General features: G+C 50.4%; 26 non-coding genes and 10 pseudogenes across 26 annotated transcripts; all 36 read left to right on the top strand.

Annotated features, from left to right (window-relative positions):
* The first annotated feature begins 118 nt into the window (after positions 1-118).
* Positions 119-237, top strand: LOC142562928 (5S ribosomal RNA). The gene has a single exon (XR_012824238.1). It is a non-coding gene; the product is annotated as a 5S ribosomal RNA (ribosomal RNA).
* Positions 238-761: 524 nt separating this feature from the next.
* Positions 762-880, top strand: LOC142562826 (5S ribosomal RNA). Its single transcript, XR_012824137.1, has one exon. It is a non-coding gene; the product is annotated as a 5S ribosomal RNA (ribosomal RNA).
* A 526-nt stretch (positions 881-1,406) lies between these two features.
* LOC142562048 (5S ribosomal RNA) lies at positions 1,407-1,525 on the top strand. Its single transcript, XR_012823857.1, has one exon. It is a non-coding gene; the product is annotated as a 5S ribosomal RNA (ribosomal RNA).
* Positions 1,526-2,050: 525 nt separating this feature from the next.
* Positions 2,051-2,169, top strand: LOC142562233 (5S ribosomal RNA; annotated as a pseudogene).
* Positions 2,170-2,693: 524 nt separating this feature from the next.
* Positions 2,694-2,812, top strand: LOC142562036 (5S ribosomal RNA). The gene has a single exon (XR_012823856.1). It is a non-coding gene; the product is annotated as a 5S ribosomal RNA (ribosomal RNA).
* A 524-nt stretch (positions 2,813-3,336) lies between these two features.
* LOC142562025 (5S ribosomal RNA) lies at positions 3,337-3,455 on the top strand. The gene has a single exon (XR_012823855.1). It is a non-coding gene; the product is annotated as a 5S ribosomal RNA (ribosomal RNA).
* A 525-nt stretch (positions 3,456-3,980) lies between these two features.
* LOC142562009 (5S ribosomal RNA) lies at positions 3,981-4,099 on the top strand (annotated as a pseudogene).
* A 525-nt stretch (positions 4,100-4,624) lies between these two features.
* On the top strand, positions 4,625-4,743 carry LOC142562216 (5S ribosomal RNA; annotated as a pseudogene).
* Positions 4,744-5,267: 524 nt separating this feature from the next.
* LOC142562014 (5S ribosomal RNA) lies at positions 5,268-5,386 on the top strand. Its single transcript, XR_012823854.1, has one exon. It is a non-coding gene; the product is annotated as a 5S ribosomal RNA (ribosomal RNA).
* A 525-nt stretch (positions 5,387-5,911) lies between these two features.
* Positions 5,912-6,030, top strand: LOC142562825 (5S ribosomal RNA). Its single transcript, XR_012824136.1, has one exon. It is a non-coding gene; the product is annotated as a 5S ribosomal RNA (ribosomal RNA).
* Positions 6,031-6,555: 525 nt separating this feature from the next.
* LOC142562002 (5S ribosomal RNA) lies at positions 6,556-6,674 on the top strand. The gene has a single exon (XR_012823853.1). It is a non-coding gene; the product is annotated as a 5S ribosomal RNA (ribosomal RNA).
* A 525-nt stretch (positions 6,675-7,199) lies between these two features.
* LOC142561991 (5S ribosomal RNA) lies at positions 7,200-7,318 on the top strand. Its single transcript, XR_012823851.1, has one exon. It is a non-coding gene; the product is annotated as a 5S ribosomal RNA (ribosomal RNA).
* Positions 7,319-7,843: 525 nt separating this feature from the next.
* Positions 7,844-7,962, top strand: LOC142562824 (5S ribosomal RNA). Its single transcript, XR_012824135.1, has one exon. It is a non-coding gene; the product is annotated as a 5S ribosomal RNA (ribosomal RNA).
* Positions 7,963-8,488: 526 nt separating this feature from the next.
* LOC142561979 (5S ribosomal RNA) lies at positions 8,489-8,607 on the top strand. The gene has a single exon (XR_012823850.1). It is a non-coding gene; the product is annotated as a 5S ribosomal RNA (ribosomal RNA).
* A 525-nt stretch (positions 8,608-9,132) lies between these two features.
* LOC142561967 (5S ribosomal RNA) lies at positions 9,133-9,251 on the top strand. Its single transcript, XR_012823849.1, has one exon. It is a non-coding gene; the product is annotated as a 5S ribosomal RNA (ribosomal RNA).
* Positions 9,252-9,776: 525 nt separating this feature from the next.
* Positions 9,777-9,895, top strand: LOC142562823 (5S ribosomal RNA). Its single transcript, XR_012824134.1, has one exon. It is a non-coding gene; the product is annotated as a 5S ribosomal RNA (ribosomal RNA).
* Positions 9,896-10,421: 526 nt separating this feature from the next.
* On the top strand, positions 10,422-10,540 carry LOC142561954 (5S ribosomal RNA). Its single transcript, XR_012823847.1, has one exon. It is a non-coding gene; the product is annotated as a 5S ribosomal RNA (ribosomal RNA).
* A 525-nt stretch (positions 10,541-11,065) lies between these two features.
* Positions 11,066-11,184, top strand: LOC142561943 (5S ribosomal RNA). Its single transcript, XR_012823846.1, has one exon. It is a non-coding gene; the product is annotated as a 5S ribosomal RNA (ribosomal RNA).
* A 525-nt stretch (positions 11,185-11,709) lies between these two features.
* LOC142562822 (5S ribosomal RNA) lies at positions 11,710-11,828 on the top strand. Its single transcript, XR_012824133.1, has one exon. It is a non-coding gene; the product is annotated as a 5S ribosomal RNA (ribosomal RNA).
* Positions 11,829-12,354: 526 nt separating this feature from the next.
* On the top strand, positions 12,355-12,473 carry LOC142561932 (5S ribosomal RNA). The gene has a single exon (XR_012823845.1). It is a non-coding gene; the product is annotated as a 5S ribosomal RNA (ribosomal RNA).
* A 525-nt stretch (positions 12,474-12,998) lies between these two features.
* On the top strand, positions 12,999-13,117 carry LOC142561522 (5S ribosomal RNA; annotated as a pseudogene).
* A 525-nt stretch (positions 13,118-13,642) lies between these two features.
* On the top strand, positions 13,643-13,761 carry LOC142561595 (5S ribosomal RNA; annotated as a pseudogene).
* Positions 13,762-14,286: 525 nt separating this feature from the next.
* On the top strand, positions 14,287-14,405 carry LOC142562255 (5S ribosomal RNA; annotated as a pseudogene).
* Positions 14,406-14,936: 531 nt separating this feature from the next.
* On the top strand, positions 14,937-15,055 carry LOC142562889 (5S ribosomal RNA). Its single transcript, XR_012824200.1, has one exon. It is a non-coding gene; the product is annotated as a 5S ribosomal RNA (ribosomal RNA).
* Positions 15,056-15,581: 526 nt separating this feature from the next.
* LOC142561521 (5S ribosomal RNA) lies at positions 15,582-15,700 on the top strand (annotated as a pseudogene).
* Positions 15,701-16,225: 525 nt separating this feature from the next.
* LOC142561234 (5S ribosomal RNA) lies at positions 16,226-16,344 on the top strand. Its single transcript, XR_012823757.1, has one exon. It is a non-coding gene; the product is annotated as a 5S ribosomal RNA (ribosomal RNA).
* Positions 16,345-16,867: 523 nt separating this feature from the next.
* LOC142561232 (5S ribosomal RNA) lies at positions 16,868-16,986 on the top strand. The gene has a single exon (XR_012823756.1). It is a non-coding gene; the product is annotated as a 5S ribosomal RNA (ribosomal RNA).
* Positions 16,987-17,510: 524 nt separating this feature from the next.
* Positions 17,511-17,629, top strand: LOC142561830 (5S ribosomal RNA; annotated as a pseudogene).
* Positions 17,630-18,153: 524 nt separating this feature from the next.
* Positions 18,154-18,272, top strand: LOC142561030 (5S ribosomal RNA). Its single transcript, XR_012823561.1, has one exon. It is a non-coding gene; the product is annotated as a 5S ribosomal RNA (ribosomal RNA).
* A 524-nt stretch (positions 18,273-18,796) lies between these two features.
* Positions 18,797-18,915, top strand: LOC142562926 (5S ribosomal RNA). Its single transcript, XR_012824236.1, has one exon. It is a non-coding gene; the product is annotated as a 5S ribosomal RNA (ribosomal RNA).
* A 525-nt stretch (positions 18,916-19,440) lies between these two features.
* On the top strand, positions 19,441-19,559 carry LOC142562145 (5S ribosomal RNA; annotated as a pseudogene).
* Positions 19,560-20,083: 524 nt separating this feature from the next.
* Positions 20,084-20,202, top strand: LOC142561231 (5S ribosomal RNA). The gene has a single exon (XR_012823755.1). It is a non-coding gene; the product is annotated as a 5S ribosomal RNA (ribosomal RNA).
* A 525-nt stretch (positions 20,203-20,727) lies between these two features.
* Positions 20,728-20,846, top strand: LOC142561920 (5S ribosomal RNA). The gene has a single exon (XR_012823844.1). It is a non-coding gene; the product is annotated as a 5S ribosomal RNA (ribosomal RNA).
* A 525-nt stretch (positions 20,847-21,371) lies between these two features.
* LOC142562334 (5S ribosomal RNA) lies at positions 21,372-21,490 on the top strand (annotated as a pseudogene).
* Positions 21,491-22,014: 524 nt separating this feature from the next.
* LOC142561230 (5S ribosomal RNA) lies at positions 22,015-22,133 on the top strand. Its single transcript, XR_012823754.1, has one exon. It is a non-coding gene; the product is annotated as a 5S ribosomal RNA (ribosomal RNA).
* Positions 22,134-22,657: 524 nt separating this feature from the next.
* On the top strand, positions 22,658-22,776 carry LOC142561908 (5S ribosomal RNA). Its single transcript, XR_012823843.1, has one exon. It is a non-coding gene; the product is annotated as a 5S ribosomal RNA (ribosomal RNA).
* Position 22,777: the final 1 nt, after the last annotated feature.

Here is a 22,777-nt window from a genome sequence, read left to right as displayed (position 1 = left end):
CGTGCGTGTATTGTTCACGGAAAGACTGCCGCGTACGTGCTGTATGCTGTAGCAATACATTCGGCGACTGCACAACATAGCAGCACGATACAGGTGCAGTCGTAAACAGCACATTCTCGCCATCGGCCATACCATGCTGAATACGCCGGTTCTCGTCCGATCCCCGAAGCTAAGCAGCGTTGGGCTCGGTCAGTACTTGGGAGGGAGACCACCTGGGAACACCGAGTGCTGATGGCACCGTTCTTTTTGCGTTTTTATTGCGTGCTTCTGTGACGTCTTGTTTTTTTTTCATTTGCACAATGTGTGGGTGGTTGCATTTACTGTAACTTACGTTCAACTGGAGCCTGCTGGTAGAGCCAACGCCGAAGTGTAACACCAACTATATTCAGGCCACTACACGATATTGTACGCGGAATGATGACGGTGGTAAGCGGTATACGTAATGATGCAAAATTTAGTCGCACAAGCTTCTAACCGCTTACTTATCACACCCGCATACAGCTCAATGACAACGCATCAATAAAGTGGCACCTTGTGGGCTGCAACGCGCGCAAAATGTGGCGCTCGCCCTCTTGTTTTTGTGAGCACTAGCACGCACGCATGCAGCGAACAACCACAAACGGAGTGATCAACGTACACGACGCGTGCGTGTATTGTTCACGGAAAGACTGCCGCGTACGTGCTGTATGCTGTAGCAATACATTCGGCGACTGCACAACATAGCAGCACGATACAGGCGCAGTCGTAAACAGCACATTCTCGCCATCGGCCATACCATGCTGAATACGCCGGTTCTCGTCCGATCCCCGAAGCTAAGCAGCATTGGGCTCGGTCAGTACCTGGGAGGGAGACCACCTGGGAACACCGAGTGCTGATGGCACCATTCTTTTTGCTTTTTTATTGCGTGCTTCTGTGACGTCTTGTTTTTTTTTTCATTTGCACAACGTGTGGGTGGTTGCATTTACTGTAACTTACGTTCAACTGGAGCCTGCTGGTAGAGCCAACGCCGAAGTGTAACGCCAACAATATTCAGGCCACTACACGATATTGTACGCGGAATGATGACGGTGGCAAGCGGTATACGTAATGATGCAAAATTTAGTCGCACAAGCTTCTCACCGCTTACTTATCACACTCGCATACAGCTCAATGACAACGCATCAATAAAGTGGCACCATTCTGGGCTGCAACGCGCTCAAAATGTGGCGCTCGCCCTCTTGTTTTTGTGAGCACTAGCACGCACGCATGCAGAGAACAACCACAAACGGAGTGATCAACGTACACGACGCGTGCGTGTATTGCTCACGGAAAGACTGCCGCGTACGTGCTGTATGCTGTAGCAATACATTCGGCGACTGCACAACATAGCAGCACGATACAGGTGCAGTCGTAAACAGCACATTCTCGCCATCGGCCATACCATGCTGAATACGCCGGTTCTCGTCCGATCCCCGAAGCTAAGCAGCATTGGGCTCGGTCAGTACTTGGGAGGGAGACCACCTGGGAACACCGAGTGCTGATGGCACCGTTCTTTTTGCTTTTTTATTGCGTGCTTCTGTGACGTCTTGTATTTTTTTTCATTTGCACAATGTGTGGGTGGTTGCATTTACTGTAACTTACGTTCAACTGGAGCCTGCTGGTAGAGCCAACGCCGAAGTGTAACACCAACAATATTCAGGCCACTACACGATATTGTACGCGGAATGATGACGGTGGTAAGCGGTCTACGTAATGATGCAAAATTTAGTCGCACAAGCTTCTAACCGCTTACTTATCACACCCGCATACAGCTCAATGACAACGCATCAATAAAGTGGCACCTTGTGGGCTGCAACGCGCGCAAAATGTGGCGCTCGCCCTCTTGTTTTTGTGAGCACTAGCACGCACGCATGCAGCGAACAACCACAAACGGAGTGATCAACGTACACGACGCGTGCGTGTATTGTTCACGGAAAGACTGCCGTGTACGTGCTGTATGCTGTAGCAATACATTCGGCGACTGCACAACATAGCAGCACGATACAGGTGCAGTCGTAAACAGCACATTCTCGCCATCGGCCATACCATGCTGAACACGCCGGTTCTCGTCCGATCCCCGAAGCTAAGCAGCATTGGGCTCGGTCAGTACTTGTGAGGGAGACCACCTGGGAACACCGAGTGCTGATACCACCGTTCTTTTTGCTTTTTTATTGCGGGCTTCTGTGACGTCTTGTTTTTTTTTCATTTGCACAACGTGTGGGTGGTTGCATTTACTGTAACTTACGTTCAACTGGAGCCTGCTGGTAGAGCCAACGCCGAAGTGTAACACCAACAATATTCAGGCCACTACACGATATTGTACGCGCAATGATGACGGTGGTAAGCGGTATACGTAATGATGCAAAATTTAGTCGCACAAGCTTCTAACCGCTTACTTATCACACCCGCATACAGCTCAATGACAACGCATCAATAAAGTGGCACCTTGTGGGCTGCAACGCGCGCAAAATGTGGCGCTCGCCCTCTTGTTTTTGTGAGCACTAGCACGCACGCATGCAGCGAACAACCACAAACGGAGTGATCAACGTACACGACGCGTGCGTGTATTGTTCACGGAAAGACTGCCGCGTACGTGCTGTATGCTGTAGCAATACATTCGGCGACTGCACAACACAGCAGCACGATACAGGTGCAGTCGTAAACAGCACATTCTCGCCATCGGCCATACCATGCTGAATACGCCGGTTCTCGTCCGATCCCCGAAGCTAAGCAGCATTGGGCTCGGTCAGTACTTGGGAGGGAGACCACCTGGGAACACCGAGTGCTGATGGCACCGTTCTTTTTGCGTTTTTATTGCGTGCTTCTGTGACGTCTTGTTTTTTTTTCATTTGCACAATGTGTGGGTGGTTGCATTTACTGTAACTGACGTTCAACTGGAGCCTGCTGGTAGAGCCAACGCCGAAGTGAAACACCAACTATATTCAGGCCACTACACGATATTGTACGCGGAATGATGACGGTGGTAAGCGGTATACGTAATGATGCAAAATTTAGTCGCACAAGCTTCTAACCGCTTACTTATCACACCCGCATACAGCTCAATGACAACGCATCAATAAAGTGGCACCTTGTGGGCTGCAACGCGCGCAAAATGTGGCGCTCGCCCTCTTGTTTTTGTGAGCACTAGCACGCACGCATGCAGCGAACAACCACAAACGGAGTGATCAACGTACACGACGCGTGCGTGTATTGTTCACGGAAAGACTGCCGCGTACGTGCTGTATGCTGTAGCAATACATTCGGCGACTGCACAACATAGCAGCACGATACAGGTGCAGTCGTAAACAGCACATTCTCGCCATCGGCCATACCATGCTGAATACGCCGGTTCTCGTCCGATCCCCGAAGCTAAGCAGCATTGGGCTCGGTCAGTACTTGGGAGGGAGACCACCTGGGAACACCGAGTGCTGATGGCACCGTTCTTTTTGCTTTTTTATTGCGTGCTTCTGTGACGTCTTGTTTTTTTTTTCATTTGCACAACGTGTGGGTGGTTGCATTTAATGTAACTTACGTTCAACTGGAGCCTGCTGGTAGAGGCAACGCCGCAGTGTAACACCAACAATATTCAGGCCACTACACGATATTGTACGCGGAATGATGACGGTGGTAAGCGGTCTACGTAATGATGCAAAATTTAGTCGCACAAGCTTCTAACCGCTTACTTATCACACCCGCATACAGCTCAATGACAACGCATCAATAAAGTGGCACCTTGTGGGCTGCAACGCGCGCAAAATGTGGCGCTCGCCCTCTTGTTTTTGTGAGCACTAGCACGCACGCATGCAGCGAACAACCACAAACGGAGTGATCAACGTACACGACGCGTGCGTGTATTGTTCACGGAAAGACTGCCGCGTACGTGCTGTGTGCTGTAGCAATACATTCGGCGACTGCACAACATAGCAGCACGATACAGGTGCAGTTGTAAACAGCACATTCTCGCCATCGGCCATACCACGCTGAATACGCCGGTTCTCGTCCGATCCCCGAAGCTAAGGAGCATTGGGCTCGGTCAGTACTTGGGAGGGAGACCACCTGGGAACACCGAGTGCTGATGGCACCGTTCTTTTTGCTTTTTTATTGCGTGCTTCTGTGACGTCTTGTTTTATTTTTCATTAGCACAACGTGTGGGTGGTTGCATTTACTGTAACTTACGTTCAACTGGAGCCTGCTGGTAGAGCCAACGCCGAAGTGTAACACCAACAATATTCAGTCCACTACACGATCTTGTACGCGGAATGATGACGGTGGTAAGCGGTATACGTAATGATGCAAAATTTAGTCGCACAAGCTTCTAACCGCTTACTTATCACGCCCGCATACAGCTCAATGACAACGCATCAATAAAGTGGCGCCTTGTGGGCTGCAACGCGCGCAAAATGTGGCGCTCGCCCTCTTGTTTTTGTGAGCACTAGCACGCACGCACGCAGCGAACAACCACAAACGGAGTGATCAACGTACACGACGCGTGCGTGTATTGTTCACGGAAAGACTGCCGCGTACGTGCTGTATGCTGTACCAATACATTCGGCGACTGCACAACGTAGCAGCACGATACAGGTGCAGTCGTAAACAGCACATTCTCGCCATCGGCCATACCATGCTGAATACGCCGGTTCTCGTCCGATCCCCGAAGCTAAGCAGCATTGGGCTCGGTCAGTACTTGTGAGGGAGACCACCTGGGAACACCGAGTGCTGATACCACCGTTCTTTTTGCTTTTTTATTGCGGGCTTCTGTGACGTCTTGTTTTTTTTTCATTTGCACAACGTGTGGGTGGTTGCATTTACTGTAACTTACGTTCAACTGGAGCCTGCTGGTAGAGCCAACGCCGAAGTGTAACACCAACAATATTCAGGCCACTACACGATATTGTACGCGCAATGATGACGGTGGTAAGCGGTATACGTAATGATGCAAAATTTAGTCGCACAAGCTTCTAACCGCTTACTTATCACACCCGCATACAGCTCAATGACAACGCATCAATAAAGTGGCACCTTGTGGGCTGCAACACGCGCAAAATGTGGCGCTCGCCCTCTTGTTTTTGTGAGCACTAGCACGCACGCATGCAGCGAACAACCACAAACGGAGTGATCAACGTACACGACGCGTGCGTGTATTGTTCACGGAAAGACTGCCGCGTACGTGCTGTATGCTGTAGCAATACATTCGGCGACTGCACAACATAGCAGCACGATACAGGTGCAGTCTTAAACAGCACATTCTCGCCATCGGCCATACCATGCTGAATACGCCGGTTCTCGTCCGATCCCCGAAGCTAAGCAGCATTGGGCTCGGTCAGTACTTGGGAGGGAGACCACCTGGGAACACCGAGTGCTGATGGCACCGTTCTTTTTGCGTTTTTATTGCGTGCTTCTGTGACGTCTTGTTTTTTTTTTCATTTGCACAATGTGTGGGTGGTTGCATTTACTGTAACTGACGTTCAACTGGAGCCTGCTGGTAGAGCCAACGCCGAAGTGTAACACCAACTATATTCAGGCCACTACACGATATTGTACGCGGAATGATGACGGTGGTAAGCGGTATACGTAATGATGCAAAATTTAGTCGCACAAGCTTCTAACCGCTTACTTATCACACCCGCATACAGCTCAATGACAACGCATCAATAAAGTGGCACCTTGTGGGCTGCAACGCGCGCAAAATGTGGCGCCCGCCCTCTTGTTTTTGTGAGCACTAGCACGCACGCATGCAGCGAACAACCACAAACGGAGTGATCAACGTACACGACGCGTGCGTGTATTGTTCACGGAAAGACTGCCGCGTACGTGCTGTATGCTGTAGCAATACATTCGGCGACTGCACAACATAGCAGCACGATACAGGTGCAGTCGTAAACAGCACATTCTCGCCATCGGCCATACCATGCTGAATACGCCGGTTCTCGTCCGATCCCCGAAGCTAAGCAGCATTGGGCTCGGTCAGTACCTGGGAGGGAGACCACCTGGGAACACCGAGTGCTGATGGCACCGTTCTTTTTGCTTTTTTATTGCGTGCTTCTGTGACGTCTTGTTTTTTTTTTCATTAGCACAACGTGTGGGTGGTTGCATTTACTGTAACTTACGTTCAACTGGAGCCTGCTGGTAGAGCCAACGCCGAAGTGTAACGCCAACAATATTCAGGCCACTACACGATATTGTACGCGGAATGATGACGGTGGCAAGCGGTATACTTAATGATGCAAAATTTAGTCGCACAAGCTTCTCACCGCTTACTTATCACACCCGCATACAGCTCAATGACAACGCATCAATAAAGTGGCACCTTGTGGGCTGCAACGCGCTCAAAATGTGGCGCTCGCCCTCTTGTTTTTGTGAGCACTAGCACGCACGCATGCAGAGAACAACCACAAACGGAGTGATCAACGTACACGACGCGTGCGTGTATTGCTCACGGAAAGACTGCCGCGTACGTGCTGTATGCTGTAGCAATACATTCGGCGACTGCACAACATAGCAGCACGATACAGGTGCAGTCGTAAACAGCACATTCTCGCCATCGGCCATACCATGCTGAATACGCCGGTTCTCGTCCGATCCCCGAAGCTAAGCAGCATTGGGCTCGGTCAGTACTTGGGAGGGAGACCACCTGGGAACACCGAGTGCTGATGGCACCGTTCTTATTGCTTTTTTATTGCGTGCTTCTGTGACGTCTTGTTTTTTTTTTCATTTGCACAACGTGTGGGTGGTTGCATTTAATGTAACTTACGTTCAACTGGAGCCTGCTGGTAGAGCCAACGCCGAAGTGTAACACCAACAATATTCAGGCCACTACACGATATTGTACGCGGAATGATGACGGTGGTAAGCGGTCTACGTAATGATGCAAAATTTAGTCGCACAAGCTTCTAACCGCTTACTTATCACACCCGCATACAGCTCAAGGACAACGCATCAATAAAGTGGCACCTTGTGGGCTGCAACGCGCGCAAAATGTGGCGCTCGCCCTCTTGTTTTTGTGAGCACTAGCACGGACGCATGCAGCGAACAACCACAAACGGAGTGATCAACGTACACGACGCGTGCGTGTATTGTTCACGGAAAGACTGCCGCGTACGTGCTGTGTGCTGTAGCAATACATTCGGCGACTGCACAACATAGCAGCACGATACAGGTGCAGTTGTAAACAGCACATTCTCGCCATCGGCCATACCATGCTGAATACGCCGGTTCTCGTCCGATCCCCGAAGCTAAGCAGCATTGGGCTCGGTCAGTACTTGGGAGGGAGACCACCTGGGAACACCGAGTGCTGATGGCACCGTTCTTTTTGCGTTTTTATTGCGTGCTTCTGTGACGTCTTGTTTTTTCTTTCATTTGCACAATGTGTGGGTGGTTGCATTTACTGTAACTGACGTTCAACTGGAGCCTGCTGGTAGAGCCAACGCCGAAGTGTAACACCAACTATATTCAGGCCACTACACGATATTGTACGCGGAATGATGACGGTGGTAAGCGGTATACGTAATGATGCAAAATTTAGTCGCACAAGCTTCTAACCGCTTACTTATCACACCCGCATACAGCTCAATGACAACGCATCAATAAAGTGGCACCTTGTGGGCTGCAACGCGCGCAAAATGTGGCGCCCGCCCTCTTGTTTTTGTGAGCACTAGCACGCACGCATGCAGCGAACAACCACAAACGGAGTGATCAACGTACACGACGCGTGCGTGTATTGTTCACGGAAAGACTGCCGCGTACGTGCTGTATGCTGTAGCAATACATTCGGCGACTGCACAACATAGCAGCACGATACAGGTGCAGTCGTAAACAGCACATTCTCGCCATCGGCCATACCATGCTGAATACGCCGGTTCTCGTCCGATCCCCGAAGCTAAGCAGCATTGGGCTCGGTCAGTACCTGGGAGGGAGACCACCTGGGAACACCGAGTGCTGATGGCACCGTTCTTTTTGCTTTTTTATTGCGTGCTTCTGTGACGTCTTGTTTTTTTTTTTCATTAGCACAACGTGTGGGTGGTTGCATTTACTGTAACTTACGTTCAACTGGAGCCTGCTGGTAGAGCCAACGCCGAAGTGTAACGCCAACAATATTCAGGCCACTACACGATATTGTACGCGGAATGATGACGGTGGCAAGCGGTATACGTAATGATGCAAAATTTAGTCGCACAAGCTTCTCACCGCTTACTTATCACACCCGCATAAAGCTCAATGACAACGCATCAATAAAGTGGCACCTTGTGGGCTGCAACGCGCTCAAAATGTGGCGCTCGCCCTCTTGTTTTTGTGAGCACTAGCACGCACGCATGCAGAGAACAACCACAAACGGAGTGATCAACGTACACGACGCGTGCGTGTATTGCTCACGGAAAGACTGCCGCGTACGTGCTGTATGCTGTAGCAATACATTCGGCGACTGCACAACATAGCAGCACGATACAGGTGCAGTCGTAAACAGCACATTCTCGCCATCGGCCATACCATGCTGAATACGCCGGTTCTCGTCCGATCCCCGAAGCTAAGCAGCATTGGGCTCGGTCAGTACTTGGGAGGGAGACCACCTGGGAACACCGAGTGCTGATGGCACCGTTCTTATTGCTTTTTTATTGCGTGCTTCTGTGACGTCTTGTTTTTTTTTTCATTTGCACAACGTGTGGGTGGTTGCATTTAATGTAACTTACGTTCAACTGGAGCCTGCTGGTAGAGCCAACGCCGAAGTGTAACACCAACAATATTCAGGCCACTACACGATATTGTACGCGGAATGATGACGGTGGTAAGCGGTCTACGTAATGATGCAAAATTTAGTCGCACAAGCTTCTAACCGCTTACTTATCACACCCGCATACAGCTCAAGGACAACGCATCAATAAAGTGGCACCTTGTGGGCTGCAACGCGCGCAAAATGTGGCGCTCGCCCTCTTGTTTTTGTGAGCACTAGCACGGACGCATGCAGCGAACAACCACAAACGGAGTGATCAACGTACACGACGCGTGCGTGTATTGTTCACGGAAAGACTGCCGCGTACGTGCTGTGTGCTGTAGCAATACATTCGGCGACTGCACAACATAGCAGCACGATACAGGTGCAGTTGTAAACAGCACATTCTCGCCATCGGCCATACCATGCTGAATACGCCGGTTCTCGTCCGATCCCCGAAGCTAAGCAGCATTGGGCTCGGTCAGTACTTGGGAGGGAGACCACCTGGGAACACCGAGTGCTGATGGCACCGTTCTTTTTGCGTTTTTATTGCGTGCTTCTGTGACGTCTTGTTTTTTCTTTCATTTGCACAATGTGTGGGTGGTTGCATTTACTGTAACTGACGTTCAACTGGAGCCTGCTGGTAGAGCCAACGCCGAAGTGTAACACCAACTATATTCAGGCCACTACACGATATTGTACGCGGAATGATGACGGTGGTAAGCGGTATACGTAATGATGCAAAATTTAGTCGCACCAGCTTCTAACCGCTTACTTATCACACCCGCATACAGCTCAATGACAACGCATCAATAAAGTGGCACCTTGTGGGCTGCAACGCGCGCAAAATGTGGCGCCCGCCCTCTTGTTTTTGTAAGCACTAGCACGCACGCATGCAGCGAACAACCACAAACGGAGTGATCAACGTACACGACGCGTGCGTGTATTGTTCACGGAAAGACTGCCGCGTACGTGCTGTATGCTGTAGCAATACATTCGGCGACTGCACAACATAGCAGCACGATACAGGTGCAGTCGTAAACAGCACATTCTCGCCATCGGCCATACCATGCTGAATACGCCGGTTCTCGTCCGATCCCCGAAGCTAAGCAGCATTGGGCTCGGTCAGTACCTGGGAGGGAGACCACCTGGGAACACCGAGTGCTGATGGCACCGTTCTTTTTGCTTTTTTATTGCGTGCTTCTGTGACGTCTTGTTTTTTTTTTTCATTAGCACAACGTGTGGGTGGTTGCATTTACTGTAACTTACGTTCAACTGGAGCCTGCTGGTAGAGCCAACGCCGAAGTGTAACGCCAACAATATTCAGGCCACTACACGATATTGTACGCGGAATGATGACGGTGGCAAGCGGTATACGTAATGATGCAAAATTTAGTCGCACAAGCTTCTCACCGCTTACTTATCACACCCGCATAAAGCTCAATGACAACGCATCAATAAAGTGGCACCTTGTGGGCTGCAACGCGCTCAAAATGTGGCGCTCGCCCTCTTGTTTTTGTGAGCACTAGCACGCACGCATGCAGAGAACAACCACAAACGGAGTGATCAACGTACACGACGCGTGCGTGTATTGCTCACGGAAAGACTGCCGCGTACGTGCTGTATGCTGTAGCAATACATTCGGCGACTGCACAACATAGCAGCACGATACAGGTGCAGTCGTAAACAGCACATTCTCGCCATCGGCCATACCATGCTGAATACGCCGGTTCTCGTCCGATCCCCGAAGCTAAGCAGCATTGGGCTCGGTCAGTACTTGGGAGGGAGACCACCTGGGAACACCGAGTGCTGATGGCACCGTTCTTATTGCTTTTTTATTGCGTGCTTCTGTGACGTCTTGTTTTTTTTTTCATTTGCACAACGTGTGGGTGGTTGCATTTAATGTAACTTACGTTCAACTGGAGCCTGCTGGTAGAGCCAACGCCGAAGTGTAACACCAACAATATTCAGGCCACTACACGATATTGTACGCGGAATGATGACGGTGGTAAGCGGTCTACGTAATGATGCAAAATTTAGTCGCACAAGCTTCTAACCGCTTACTTATCACACCCGCATACAGCTCAAGGACAACGCATCAATAAAGTGGCACCTTGTGGGCTGCAACGCGCGCAAAATGTGGCGCTCGCCCTCTTGTTTTTGTGAGCACTAGCACGGACGCATGCAGCGAACAACCACAAACGGAGTGATCAACGTACACGACGCGTGCGTGTATTGTTCACGGAAAGACTGCCGCGTACGTGCTGTGTGCTGTAGCAATACATTCGGCGACTGCACAACATAGCAGCACGATACAGGTGCAGTTGTAAACAGCACATTCTCGCCATCGGCCATACCATGCTGAATACGCCGGTTCTCGTCCGATCCCCGAAGCTAAGCAGCATTGGGCTCGGTCAGTACTTGGGAGGGAGACCACCTGGGAACACCGAGTGCTGATGGCACCGTTCTTTTTGCGTTTTTATTGCGTGCTTCTGTGACGTCTTGTTTTTTTTTTCATTTGCACAATGTGTGGGTGGTTGCATTTACTGTAACTGACGTTCAACTGGAGCCTGCTGGTAGAGCCAACGCCGAAGTGTAACACCAACTATATTCAGGCCACTACACGATATTGTACGCGGAATGATGACGGTGGTAAGCGGTATACGTAATGATGCAAAATTTAGTCGCACAAGCTTCTAACCGCTTACTTATCACACCCGCATACAGCTCAATGACAACGCATCAATAAAGTGGCACCTTGTGGGCTGCAACGCGCGCAAAATGTGGCGCCCGCCCTCTTGTTTTTGTGAGCACTAGCACGCAGGCATGCAGCGAACAACCACAAACGGAGTGATCAACGTACACGACGCGTGCGTGTATTGTTCACGGAAAGACTGCCGCGTACGTGCTGTATGCTGTAGCAATACATTCGGCGACTGCACAACATAGCAGCACGATACAGGTGCAGTCGTAAACAGCACATTCTCGCCATCGGCCATACCATGCTGAATACGCCGGTTCTCGTCCGATCCCCGAAGCTAAGCAGCATTGGGCTCGGTCAGTACCTGGGAGGGAGACCACCTGGGAACACCGAGTGCTGATGGCACCGTTCTTTTTGCTTTTTTATTGCGTGCTTCTGTGACGTCTTGTTTTTTTTTTTCATTAGCACAACGTGTGGGTGGTTGCATTTACTGTAACTTACGTTCAACTGGAGCCTGCTGGTAGAGCCAACGCCGAAGTGTAACGCCAACAATATTCAGGCCACTACACGATATTGTACGCGGAATGATGACGGTGGCAAGCGGTATACGTAATGATGCAAAATTTAGTCGCACAAGCTTCTCACCGCTTACTTATCACACCCGCATACAGCTCAATGACAACGCATCAATAAAGTGGCACCTTGTGGGCTGCAACGCGCTCAAAATGTGGCGCTCGCCCTCTTGTTTTTGTGAGCACTAGCACGCACGCATGCAGAGAACAACCACAAACGGAGTGATCAACGTACACGACGCGTGCGTGTATTGCTCACGGAAAGACTGCCGCGTACGTGCTGTATGCTGTAGCAATACATTCGGCGACTGCACAACATAGCAGCACGATACAGGTGCAGTCGTAAACAGCACATTCTCGCCATCGGCCATACCATGCTGAATACGCCGGTTCTCGTCCGATCCCCGAAGCTAAGCAGCATTGGGCTCGGTCAGTACTTGGGAGGGAGACCACCTGGGAACACCGAGTGCTGATGGCACCGTTCTTATTGCTTTTTTATTGCGTGCTTCTGTGACGTCTTGTTTTTTTTTTCATTTGCACAACGTGTGGGTGGTTGCATTTAATGTAACTTACGTTCAACTGGAGCCTGCTGGTAGAGCCAACGCCGAAGTGTAACACCAACAATATTCAGGCCACTACACGATATTGTACGCGGAATGATGACGGTGGTAAGCGGTCTACGTAATGATGCAAAATTTAGTCGCACAAGCTTCTAACCGCTTACTTATCACACCCGCATACAGCTCAATGACAACGCATCAATAAAGTGGCACCTTGTGGGCTGCAACGCGCGCAAAATGTGGCGCTCGCCCTCTTGTTTTTGTGAGCACTAGCACGGACGCATGCAGCGAACAACCACAAACGGAGTGATCAACGTACACGACGCGTGCGTGTATTGTTCACGGAAAGACTGCCGCGTACGTGCTGTGTGCTATAGCAATACATTCGGCGACTGCACAACATAGCAGCACGATACAGGTGCAGTTGTAAACAGCACATTCTCGCCATCGGCCATACCATGCTGAATACGCCGGTTCTCGTCCGATCCCCGAAGCTAAGGAGCATTGGGCTCGGTCAGTACTTGGGAGGGAGACCACCTGGGAACACCGAGTGCTGATGGCACCGTTCTTTTTGCTTTTTTATTGCGTGCTTCTGTGACGTCTTGTTTTATTTTTCATTAGCACAACGTGTGGGTGGTTGCATTTACTGTAACATACGTTCAACTGGAGCCTGCTGGTAGAGCCAACGCCGAAGTGTAACGCCAACAATATTCAGGCCACTACACGATATTGTACGCGGAATGATGACGGTGGTAAGCGGTATACGTAATGATGCAAAATTGAGTCGCGCAAGCTTCTAACCGCTTACTTATCACACCCGCATACAGCTCAATGACAACGCATCAATAAAGTGGCACCTTGTGGGCTGCAACGCGCGCAAAATGTGGCGCTCGCGCTCTTGTTTTTGTGAGCACTAGCATGCACGCATGCAGCGAACAACCACAAACGGAGTGATCAACGTACACGACGCGTGCGTGTATTGTTCACGCAAAGACTGCCGCGTACGTGCTGTATGCTGTAGCAATACATTCGGCGACTGCGCAACATAGCAGCACGATCCTAGTGCAGTCGTAAACAGCACATTCTCGCCATCGGCCATACCATGCTGAATACGCCGGTTCTCGTCCGATCCCCGAAGCTAAGCAGCATTGTGCTCGGTCAGTACTTGGGAGGGAGACCACCTGGGAACACCGAGTGCTGATGGCACCGTTCTTTTTGCTTTTTTATTGCGTGCTTCTGTGACGTCTTGTTTTTTTTTTCATTTGCACAACGTGTGGGTGGTTGCATTTACTGTAACCTACGTTCAACTGGAGCCTGCTGGTAGAGCCAGCGCCGAAGTGTAACACCAACAATATTCAGGCCACTACAGGATATTGTACGCGCAATGATGACGGTGGTAAGCGGTATACGTAATGATGCAAAATTTAGTCGCACAAGCTTCTAACCGGTTACTTATCACACCCGCGTACAGCTCAATGACAACGCATCAATAAAGTGGCACCTTGTGGGCTGCAACGCGCGCAAAATGTGGCGCTCGCCCTCTTGTTTTTGTGAGCACTAGCACGCACGCATGCAGCGAACAACCACAAACGGAGTGATCAACGTACACGACGCGTGCGTGTATTGTTCACGGAAAGACTGCCGCGTACGTGCTGTATGCTGTAGCAATACATTCGGCGACTGCACAACATAGCAGCACGATACAGATGCAGTCGTAAACAGCACATTCTCGCCATCGGCCATACCATGCTGAATACGCCGGTTCTCGTCCGATCCCCGAAGCTAAGCATCATTGGGCTCGGTCAGTACTTGGGAGGGAGACCACCTGGGAACGCAGAGTGCTGATGGCACCGTTCTTATTGCTTTTTTATTGCGTGCTTCTGTGACGTCTTGTTTTTTTTTTTCATTTGCACAACGTGTCGGTGGTTGCATTTACTGTAACTTACGTTCAACCGGAGCCTGCTGGTAGAGCCAACGACGAAGTGTAACACCAACAATATTCAGGCCACTACACGATATTGTACGCGGAATGATGACGGTGGTAAGCGGTCTACGTAATGATGCAAAATTTAGTCGCACAAGCTTCTAACCGCTTACTTATCACACCCGCATAGTGCTCAATGACAACGCATCCATAAAGCGGCACGTTGTGGGCTGCAACGCGCGCAAAATGTGGCGCTCGTCTCTTGTTTTTGTGAGCACTAGCACGCACGCATGCAGCGAACAACCACAAACGGAGTGATCAACGTACACGACGCGTGCGTGTATTGTTCACGGAAAGACTGCCGCGTACGTGCTGTATGCTTATGCTGTAGCAATGCATTCGGCGACTGCACAACATAGCAGCACGATACAGGTGCAGTCGTAAACAGCACATTCTCGCCATCGGCCATACCATGCTGAATACACCAGTTCTCGTCCGATCCCCGAAGCTAAGCAGCATTGGGCTCGGTCAGTACTTGGGAGGGAGACCACCTGGGAACACCGAGTGCTGATGGCACCGTTCTTATTGCTTTTTTATTGCGTGCTTCTGTGACGTCTTGTTTTTTTTTTTCATTTGCACAACGTGTGGGTGGTTGCATTTAATGTAACTTACGTTCAACTGGAGCCTGCTGGTAGAGCCAACGACGAAGTGTAACACCAACAATATTCAGGCCACTACACGATATTGTACGCGGAATGATGACGGTGGTAAGCGGTCTACGTAATGATGCAAAATTTAGTCGCACAAGCTTCTAACCGCTTACTTATCACACCCGCATACAGCTCAATGACAACGCATCAATAAAGTGGCACCTTGTGGGCTGCAACGCGCGCAAAATGTGGCGCTCGCCCTCTTGTTTTTGTGAGCACTAGCACGCACGCATGCAGCGAACAACCACAAACGGAGTGATCAACGTACACGACGCGTGCGTGTATTGTTCACGGAAAGACTGCCGCGTACGTGCTGTGTGGTGTAGCAATACATTCGGCGACTGCACAACATAGCAGCACGATACAGGTGCAGTTGTAAACAGCACATTCTCGCCATCGGCCATACCATGCTGAATACGCCGGTTCTCGTCCGATCCCCGAAGCTAAGGAGCATTGGGCTCGGTCAGTACTTGGGAGGGAGACCACCTGGGAACACCGAGTGCTGATGGCACCGTTCTTTTTGCTTTTTTATTGCGTGCTTCTGTGACGTCTTGTTTTTTTTTTCATTAGCACAACGTGTGGGTGGTTGCATTTACTGTAACTTACGTTCAACTGGAGCCTGCTGGTAGAGCCAACGCCGAAGTGTAACACCAACAATATTCAGGCCACTACACGATATTGTACGCGGAATGATGACGGTGGTAAGCGGTATACGTAATGATGCAAAATTTAGTCGCACAAGCTTCTAACCACTTACTTATCACACCCGCATACAGCTCAATGACAACGCATCAATAAAGTGGCGCCTTGTGGGCTGCAACGCGCGCAAAATGTGGCGCTCGCCCTCTTGTTTTTGTGAGCACTAGCACGCACGCATGCAGCGAACAACCACAAACGGAGTGATCAACGTACACGACGCGTGCGTGTATTGTTCACGGAAAGACTGCCGCGTACGTGCTGTATGCTGTACCAATACATTCGGCGACTGCACAACGTAGCAGCACGATACAGGTGCAGTCGTAAACAGCCCATTCTCGCCATCGGCCATACCATGCTGAATACGCCGGTTCTCGTCCGATCCCCGATGCTAAGCAGCATTGGGCTCGGTCAGTACTTGGGAGGGAGACCACCTGGGAACACCGAGTGCTGATGGCACCGTTCTTTTTGCTTTTTTATTGCGTGCTTCTGTGACGTCTTGTTTTTTTTCATTTGCACAACGTGTGGGTGGTTGCATTTACTGTAACTTACGTTCAACTGGAGCCTGCTGGTAGAGCCAACGCCGAAGTGTAACGCCAACAATATTCAGGCCACTACACGATATTGTACGCGGAATGATGACGGTGGTAAGCGGTATACGTAATGATGCAAAATTTAGTCGCGCAAGCTTCTAACCGCTTACTTATCACACCCGCATACAGCTCAATGACAACGCATCAATAAAGTGGCACCTTGTGGGCTGCAACGCGCGCAAAATGTGGCGCTCGCGCTCTTGTTTTTGTGAGCACTAGCATGCACGCATGCAGCGAACAACCACAAACGGAGTGATCAACGTACACGACGCGTGCGTGTATTGTTCACGGAAAGACTGCCGCGTACGTGCTGTATGCTGTACCAATACATTCGGCGACTGCACAACGTAGCAGCCCGATACAGGTGCAGTCGTAAACAGCCCATTCTCGCCATCGGCCATACCATGCTGAATACGCCGGTTCTCGTCCGATCCCCGATGCTAAGCAGCATTGGGCTCGGTCAGTACTTGGGAGGGAGACCACCTGGGAACACCGAGTGCTGATGGCACCATTCTTTTTGCTTTTTTATTGCGTGCTTCTGTGACGTCTTGTTTTTTTTTCATTTGCACAACGTGTGGGTGGTTGCATTTACTGTAACTTACGTTCAACTGGAACCTGCTGGTAGAGCCAACGCCGAAGTGTAACGCCAACAATATTCAGGCCACTACACGATATTGTACGCGGAATGATGACGGTGGTAAGCGGTATACGTAATGATGCAAAATTTAGTCGCACAAGCTTCTAACCGCTTACTTATCACACTCGCATACAGCTCAATGACAACGCATCAATAACGTGGCACCTTGTGGGCTGCAACGCGCGGAAAATGTGGCGCTCGCCCTCTTGTTTTTGTGAGCACTAGCACGCACGCATGCAGCGAACAACCACAAACGGAGTGATCAACGTACACGACGCGTGCGTGTATTGTTCACGGAAAGACTGCCGCGTACGTGCTGTATGCTGTAGCAATACATTCGGCGACTGCACAACATAGCAGCACGATACAGATGCAGTCGTAAACAGCACATTCTCGCCATCGGCCATACCATTCTGAATACGCCGGTTCTCGTCCGATCCCCGAAGCTAAGCATCATTGGGCTCGGTCAGTACTTGGGAGGGAGACCACCTGGGAACACCGAGTGCTGATGGCACCATTCTTTTTGCTTTTTTATTGCGTGCTTCTGTGACGTCTTGTTTTTTTTTCATTTGCACAACGTGTGGGTGGTTGCATTTACTGTAACTTACGTTCAACTGGAACCTGCTGGTAGAGCCAACGCCGAAGTGTAACGCCAACAATATTCAGGCCACTACACGATATTGTACGCGGAATGATGACGGTGGTAAGCGGTATACGTAATGATGCAAAATTTAGTCGCACAAGCTTCTAACCGCTTACTTATCACACCCGCATACAGCTCAATGACAACGCATCAATAACGTGGCACCTTGTGGGTTGCAACGCGCGCAAAATGTGGCGCTCGCGCTCTTGTTTTTGTGAGCACTAGCACGCACGCATGCAGCGAACAACCACAAACGGAGTGATCAACGTACACGACGCGTGCGTGTATTGTTCACGGAAAGACTGCCGCGTACGTGCTGTATGCTGTACCAATACATTCGGCGACTGCACAACGTAGCAGCCCGATACAGGTGCAGTCGTAAACAGCCCATTCTCGCCATCGGCCATACCATGCTGAAAACGCCGGTTCTCGTCCGATCCCCGATGCTAAGCAGCATTGGGCTCGGTCAGTACTTGGGAGGGAGACCACCTGGGAACACCGAGTGCTGATGGCACCGTTCTTTTTGCTTTTTTATTGCGTGCTTCTGTGACGTCTTGTTTTTTTTTCATTTGCACAACGTGTGGGTGGTTGCATTTACTGTAACTTACGTTCAACTGGAGCCTGCTGGTAGAGCCAACGCCGAAGTGTAACGCCAACAATATTGAGGCCACTACACGATATTGTACGCGGAATGATGACGGTGGTAAGCGGTATACGTAATGATGCAAAATTTAGTCGCACAAGCTTCTAACCGCTTACTTATCACACCCGCATACAGCTCAATGACAACGCATCAATAAAGTGGCACCTTGTGGGCTGCAACGCGCGCAAAATGTGGCGCTCGCGCTCTTGTTTTTGTGAGCACTAGCATGCACGCATGCAGCGAACAACCACAAACGGAGTGATCAACGTACACGACGCGTGCGTGTATTGTTCACGGAAAGACTGCCGCGTACGTGCTGTATGCTGTAGCAGTACATTCGGCGACTGCGCAACATAGCAGCACGATCCTAGTGCAGTCGTAAACAGCACATTCTCGCCATCGGCCATACCATGCTGAATACGCCGGTTCTCGTCCGATCCCCGAAGCTAAGCAGCGTTGGGCTCGGTCAGTACTTGGGAGGGAGACCACCTGGGAACACCGAGTGCTGATGGCACCGTTCTTTTTGCTTTTTTATTGCGTGCTTCTGTGACGTCTTGTTTTTTTTTTCATTTGCACAACGTGTGGGTGGTTGCATTTACTGTAACCTACGTTCAACTGGAGCCTGCTGGTAGAGCCAACGCCGAAGTGTAACGCCAACAATATTCAGGCCACTACACGATATTGTACGCGCAATGATGACGGTGGTAAGCGGTATACGTAATGATGCAAAATTTAGTCGCACAAGCTTCTAACCGCTTACTTATCACACTCGCATACAGCTCAATGACAACGCATCAATAAAGTGGCACCTTGTGGGCTGCAACGCGCGGAAAATGTGGCGCTCGCCCTCTTGTTTTTGTGAGCACTAGCACGCACGCATGCAGCGAACAACCACAAACGGAGTGATCAACGTACACGACGCGTGCGTGTATTGTTCACGGAAAGACTGCCGCGTACGTGCTGTATGCTGTAGCAATACATTCGGCGACTGCACAACATAGCAGCACGATACAGATGCAGTCGTAAACAGCACATTCTCGCCATCGGCCATACCATGCTGAATACGCCGGTTCTCGTCCGATCCCCGAAGCTAAGCATCATTGGGCTCGGTCAGTACTTGGGAGGGAGACCACCTGGGAACACAGAGTGCTGATGGCACCATTCTTTTTGCTTTTTTATTGCGTGCTTCTGTGACGTCTTGTTTTTTTTTCATTTGCACAACGTGTGGGTGGTTGCATTTACTGTAACTTACGTTCAACTGGAACCTGCTGGTAGAGCCAACGCCGAAGTGTAACGCCAACAATATTCAGGCCACTACACGATATTGTACGCGGAATGATGACGGTGGTAAGCGGTATACGTAATGATGCAAAATTTAGTCGCACAAGCTTCTAACCGCTTACTTATCACACCCGCATACAGCTCAATGACAACGCATCAATAACGTGGCACCTTGTGGGTTGCAACGCGCGCAAAATGTGGCGCTCGCGCTCTTGTTTTTGTGAGCACTAGCACGCACGCATGCAGCGAACAACCACAAACGGAGTGATCAACGTACACGACGCGTGCGTGTATTGTTCACGGAAAGACTGCCGCGTACGTGCTGTATGCTGTACCAATACATTCGGCGACTGCACAACGTAGCAGCCCGATACAGGTGCAGTCGTAAACAGCCCATTCTCGCCATCGGCCATACCATGCTGAATACGCCGGTTCTCGTCCGATCCCCGATGCTAAGCAGCATTGGGCTCGGTCAGTACTTGGGAGGGAGACCACCTGGGAACACCGAGTGCTGATGGCACCGTTCTTTTTGCTTTTTTATTGCGTGCTTCTGTGACGTCTTGTTTTTTTTTTCATTTGCACAACGTGTGGGTGGTTGCATTTACTGTAACTTACGTTCAACTGGAGCCTGCTGGTAGAGCCAACGCCGAAGTGTAACGCCAACAATATTGAGGCCACTACACGATATTGTACGCGGAATGATGACGGTGGTAAGCGGTATACGTAATGATGCAAAATTTAGTCGCACAAGCTTCTAACCGCTTACTTATCACACCCGCATACAGCTCAATGACAACGCATCAATAAAGTGGCACCTTGTGGGCTGCAACGCGCGCAAAATGTGGCGCTCGCGCTCTTGTTTTTGTGAGCACTAGCATGCACGCATGCAGCGAACAACCACAAACGGAGTGATCAACGTACACGACGCGTGCGTGTATTGTTCACGGAAAGACTGCCGCGTACGTGCTGTATGCTGTAGCAGTACATTCGGCGACTGCGCAACATAGCAGCACGATCCTAGTGCAGTCGTAAACAGCACATTCTCGCCATCGGCCATACCATGCTGAATACGCCGGTTCTCGTCCGATCCCCGAAGCTAAGCAGCATTGGGCTCGGTCAGTACTTGGGAGGGAGACCACCTGGGAACACCGAGTGCTGATGGCACCGTTCTTTTTGCTTTTTTATTGCGTGCTTCTGTGACGTCTTGTTTTTTTTTTCATTTGCACAACGTGTGGGTGGTTGCATTTACTGTAACCTACGTTCAACTGGAGCCTGCTGGTAGAGCCAGCGCCGAAGTGTAACACCAACAATATTCAGGCCACTACAGGATATTGTACGCGCAATGATGACGGTGGTAAGCGGCATACGTAATGATGCAAAATTTGGTCGCACAAGCTTCTAACCGCTTACTTATCACACCCGCGTACAGCTCAATGACAACGCATCAATAAAGTGGCACCTTGTGGGCTGCAACGCGCGCAAAATGTGGCGCTCGCCCTCTTGTTTTTGTGAGCACTAGCACGCACGCATGCAGCGAACAACCACAAACGGAGTGATCAACGTACACGACGCGTGCGTGTATTGTTCACGGAAAGACTGCCGCGTACGTGCTGTATGCTGTAGCAATACATTCGGCGACTGCACAACATAGCAGCACGATACAGATGCAGTCGTAAACAGCACATTCTCGCCATCGGCCATACCATGCTGAATACGCCGGTTCTCGTCCGATCCCCGATGCTAAGCAGCATTGGGCTCGGTCAGTACTTGGGAGGGAGACCACCTGGGAACACAGAGTACTGATGGCACCGTTCTTTTTGCGTTTTTATTGCGTGCTTCTGTGACGTCTTGTTTTTTTTTCATTTGCACAATGTGTGGGTGGTTGCATTTACTGTAACTTACGTTCAACTGAAGCCTGCTGGTAGAGCCAACGCCGAAGTGTAACGCCAACAATATTCAGGCCACTACACGATATTGTACGCGGAATGATGACGGTGGTAAGCGGTATACGTAATGATGCAAAATTTAGTCGCACAAGCTTCTAACCGCTTACTTATCACACCCGCATACAGCTCAATGACAACGCATCAATAACGTGGCACCTTGTGGGCTGCAACGCGCGCAAAATGTGGCGCTCGCGCTCTTGTTTTTGTGAGCACTAGCACGCACGCATGCAGCGAACAACCACAAACGGAGTGATCAACGTGCACGACGCGTGCGTGTATTGTTCACGGAAAGACTGCCGCGTACGTGCTGTATGCTGTACCAATACATTCGGCGACTGCACAACGTTGCAGCCCGATACAGGTGCAGTCGTAAACAGCCCATTCTCGCCATCGGCCATACCATGCTGAATACGCCGGTTCTCGTCCGATCCCCGATGCTAAGCAGCATTGGGCTCGGTCAGTACTTGGGAGGGAGACCACCTGGGAACACCGAGTGCTGATGGCACCGTTCTTTTTGCTTTTTTATTGCGTGCTTCTGTGACGTCTTGTTTTTTTTTCATTTGCACAACGTGTGGGTGGTTGCATTTACTGTAACTTACGTTCAACTGGAGCCTGCTGGTAGAGCCAACGCCGAAGTGTAACGCCAACAATATTGAGGCCACTACACGATATTGTACGCGGAATGATGACGGTGGTAAGCGGTATACGTAATGATGCAAAATTTAGTCGCACAAGCTTCTAACCGCTTACTTATCACACCCGCATACAGCTCAATGACAACGCATCAATAAAGTGGCACCTTGTGGGCTGCAACGCGCGCAAAATGTGGCGCTCGCGCTCTTGTTTTTGTGAGCACTAGCATGCACGCATGCAGCGAACAACCACAAACGGAGTGATCAACGTACACGACGCGTGCGTGTATTGTTCACGGAAAGACTGCCGCGTACGTGCTGTATGCTGTAGCAGTACATTCGGCGACTGCGCAACATAGCAGCACGATCCTAGTGCAGTCGTAAACAGCACATTCTCGCCATCGGCCATACCATGCTGAATACGCCGGTTCTCGTCCGATCCCCGAAGCTAAGCAGCATTGGGCTCGGTCAGTACTTGGGAGGGAGACCACCTGGGAACACCGAGTGCTGATGGCAC

Source organism: Dermacentor variabilis, chromosome 10 (genome assembly GCF_050947875.1).
Source record: "Dermacentor variabilis isolate Ectoservices chromosome 10, ASM5094787v1, whole genome shotgun sequence".
In the NCBI taxonomy this organism is placed as follows: Eukaryota; Metazoa; Arthropoda; class Arachnida; order Ixodida; family Ixodidae; genus Dermacentor; species Dermacentor variabilis.
Note: the sequence above shows the minus strand (reverse complement) of the source record. Positions and strands in the feature narration are given on the sequence as shown.